The sequence below is a fragment of the Mustela nigripes genome, chromosome 6 (assembly GCF_022355385.1).
Source record: "Mustela nigripes isolate SB6536 chromosome 6, MUSNIG.SB6536, whole genome shotgun sequence".
NCBI lineage: Eukaryota > Metazoa > Chordata > Mammalia > Carnivora > Mustelidae > Mustela > Mustela nigripes.
Window position 1 is genome coordinate 22,463,301 of NC_081562.1, and position 4,211 is coordinate 22,467,511.

The 4,211-nt window shown below is 39.7% G+C and overlaps 1 pseudogene; it reads right to left on the reverse strand.

The window, feature by feature from the left end:
* Nucleotides 1-875: 875 nt before the first annotated feature.
* LOC132020246 (large ribosomal subunit protein uL15-like) lies at nucleotides 876-1,354 on the reverse strand (annotated as a pseudogene).
* Between the last annotated feature and the right edge of the window lie 2,857 nt (nucleotides 1,355-4,211).

The following is a 4,211-nucleotide window of genomic DNA, read 5'->3' on the forward strand; positions in this document are numbered from 1 at the left end:
CCACAGAGGAAATATACTGTCCTTCCTGGGAGGTATTAATACCTTCAGTTTGGTTGGCACCCACGAGACCCAACTGTGTAGTAAGAATGAAGTAGGGAGTGTGGCACTTTATGGGAAATTCAGCTTCAAGGAGGTAGCCACAAATTGATTCACATTTAGAGTACTTTTTTTTGGTTTTGTTTTGGTTGTTTGAGATGAATTCATTTTAAACAGAAGTCTAACAGCTCCAGAATAGAATGAAATCTCATAATGGAGCAACTATTGCTAAATAATTTCCTGCTTGCCCCCAGATTGACCAGTATCGGAAGTATTGGGGAGATCTCATCTTACAACATGTTCTAACAAAGAAGGAAGGGTTAAAAAAAATCATACCACCTCATTGCCACATGCTTGGAATACTTACAACAGCTAAAGATTTTCTGGAATATCCTTAATTCAGATATTCTATTTTGTTGATCTGTGTTCATTCCTACTTGTCAGATCACAGGTCCCATCTTCTGTTCAAAAAGTGGTCACCCCATAAACTTGGCAACAGATTCCAAGCTTGTATTCTCAACCTCATTCTTCTCTTCTACTCCATTTTGATTATCTTTGTTTACAATAAAAAGAGCACCTTTATGTGCCAGTGCTTAGTTTCAGAAACTCTAATGGTTTTCTGAATGTACTGGTTGTGCCGTGCAAGGAAGAAGCCACTCAGTTCTTTCTCACCACTGTCTTCCAATAAAACCTTCAGCTGAACTCCATTCCAAGCTTCTGGATGGTGTCTAAGGTTTTTGTTTCTCTGGACCCTGGAGATCAGAACATTTTGAGGTATTAACAATCCCAGCCCACTCTAATTCAAGACTTTAATTTCGTGTCTGAGCACTTGTTAGCATTTAATGAACCTCACTCCATGTACTTTCAAGATACCAGGACACAGCCCCCCACCACTTCACTCCCTTAATCTTCTCCATAGCTCTTCTAGTAAAGAATTTGGCCTCCATGGTGACTGGCTATTTTGGGAGTTTTCCTTCCCCCAAACTTTATAGTAGCCCCATCACATCACATCGAAGATAGGAGCAGCTCCAGTCTTGGTGTTTCGTTTTGTTTTGTTTTAAGGCATCAATTACCCGTGTCTGCTCACTGACCAAGGTCCACAGTTTACCAAGGGTGACAGTTGGGCAGAAGCTCTGGTTCCTCTGAGTAGTAATGTCTCATACCGACCTTTCCAAAGTAACCTGGGTGATTTTTGTCAAAGTTGATTCTGTGGTGATGCAGGCCACCAGCATTGTCCTGGCCTCCTGGGTGCTTCTGGTGCTTGCTGATGCGGCCGTGGCCCCCAAAGTTTGTAGGTCTTCTTTAGTCTGGATGGCATGTCTGCAGTCCAGACGAAAGAGCAGTTATCCATATCTGATTGAAAGCTTCTTGTCCCTGTCTCCAAGATACTTGAAATAGGCAAGTGGGGAGCCGAGGTCCATTTTTCCTTTCTTACTCTTTCTACCTCTTTCCCCTATTTGTAGATGCTCCAGGGTTAAGCAGGAAGAAGGGGGGTATTTTTTTTAAAACCTAGTTGGTGTTAGTCTGTGAAAACCCTCTTCATAGCAAACATCCAAACACTGATCATTTTTCAAATAGGGGGCTTTTATGGGTTCTTTGGGGACTCTCTGTTGGAGACCTCTGATGCTGCAACATTTCCTAATGTGGGTGAGGCTCTCCCTTGCTGTCCTCTTTTGATATGCCCTCAACCCAACTCCAGCAGTTCATACCCTGCAGCCTCTTTCTGCTGGGACAGCCTGGACCTTGGCAGGCAGTGTTCTTGGGTGGTGTCCTTTCAAGAAATCTCTGGCCTGGCTATTCTTTTTTATCTTTATTTTTATTTTTTAGTATTTTATTTATTTATTTGAGAGAGAGAGAGAGAGAGAGAGCAAGCAAACTCAAGCAGGGGAAGGGATAGAGGGAGAGGAAGAGGCAAATTCCCCGCTGAACAGGGAGCCCAACATGGGGCACAACATCAGACTCCAGGATCAGGACCTGAGCCAAAGCAGCTGCTTAACCAGCTGAGCTCCCCAGCCTCTCATGATCTGGCTATTCTTTATAGCATTCATTTGGCCCACAGAGGCATGGTGCTTCTCTAAACTCTGGGAATGCAGTGTTCTCTCTTTGTTATCTATCATACACTGTTCCAGCCAGCCTCTTCCCTTTGGACTCTTCTAGGTGAGAACCAGGCACCATTCTCTGTGCACCCAAACTAGAGAACACAGATCAAACCCTCTGAGATAGGAGGAGCAGTGCCCCTGTTTGCCCCTGCTGATGTGCATGCCTTAATCCCTGGAAACTGTGAATCTGTTACTTGTTTTTTCCATAGCGGTACTGTTTTGATTTTTTTTGCTTTTTTCTTTGAAGTAATACCTACATCCAAGTGGGGCTCAAAATCACAACCCCAAGGTCAAGAGTTGTGCACTCCACTGACTAAGCCAGCCAGGCACCCTTACTTTTTATTTGTTTAAACTAAAATATAGTTGATATACAATATTACATTAGCTTCAGATATATAATATAGTGATTCAACAATTATATAGATTACTAAGAGCTCACTATAATAATGGTGATTACCATTGGGTGCTATATAAAGTTACTAAATATTATTTTTTAGTTGAACATTTTATTATATATGTATTTAATTTTAATTCCAGCATAGTTAGTGTATAGTGTTATATTAGTTTCACGTGTACAATACAGCCATTTGACAATTCTATACACTACTCAGTGCTCATCATGATAAATGGATTCTTAATCCCCATCACCTATTTCACCCATCCCCCTGCCCATCTTCCCTCTGGTGACCACCAGTTTGTTCTCTATAGTTCAGGGTCTGTTTTTTGGTTGATCTCCTTTTTTTCTTTGTTCATTTGTTTTGTATCTTAAATTCCACTTATGAGTGAAATCATATAGTATTTATCTTTCTCTGACTGATTATTTCACTTAGCATAATACTTTCAAGATCCATCTATGTGATTGTAAATGGCAAGATTTCAGTCATTTTTATGGATGACTAGTATTTCATTATATATACATACCACATCTTTTTTATCCACTCATCTCTCGATGGGCACTTGGGCTGCTTCTATATCTTAGTTATTGTAAATAATGCTGCAATAAACATACGGGTGCTTGTATCTTTTGATATGAGTGTTTTTGCCTTCTTTGGATAAACCTCCAAACTGTTTTCCACAGTGGCTGCACCGGTTTGCATTCCCACCAACAGTGCATGAGGGTTCCTCTTTCTCCATTTCCTTGACAACACCTGTTGTTTCTTGAGTTTTTGATTTTAGCCATTCTGGCAGCTGTGAGATGATATCTCATTGTGGTTTTGATTTGCATTTACTTGATAATGAGTGATGTTGAGCATCTTTTCATATGTCTGTTGGCTATCTGTATGTCTTCGTTGGAGAGATGTCTGTGTCTTCTGCCCATTTTTAATGGTATATATATATATATTTTATATTGAGTTGTGTAAGTTCTTTTATATTTTGGATACTAAATATCAGACATTTAATTTGCCAATACCTTCTCCCATTCAGTAGGTTGTCTTTTGATTTTGTTGATTATTTCCTTTGCTGTGCAGAAAACTTTAGTTGATGCAGTCCCTGTAGTTTATTTTTGCTTTTGTTTCCCTTGCCTCAGGAGACATATCTAGAAAAATGTTGCTATGGCTGATGTCAGGGAAATTACTGCTTGTGGTCTCTTCTAGGATTTTTATGGCTTCAGGTCTCACATTTAAGTCTTTAATCCATTTTGAGTTTATTTTTGTGTCCCCAGCACCTTTTGTTGAAGAGACTGTCTTTTTCCCATTGCATATTCTTGCCTCCTTTGCTGAAAATTAATTGACCATATAATTGTGGGTTTCTTTCTGGACTCTCTATTCCCTTCTGTTCATCTATGTCTCAGTTTTTGTGTCAGTATCATACTGTTTTGATTGCTGCAGCTCTGTAGTAGATCTTGAAATCTGGGATTGTGAAACCTCCAGTTCTGTTCTTCTTTTTCAAGATTGCTTTGGCTATTTGGGGTCTTTTGTGGTTCCATACAAATTTTAGGATTGTTTGTTCTAGTTCTGTCAAAAGTGCTATTGATATTTTGATAGGATTGCATTAATCTGTACATTACTTTGGGTGGTATAGACACTTTAACAATATTTGTTCTCACAATCCATGAGCATAGAATATTTTTCCATT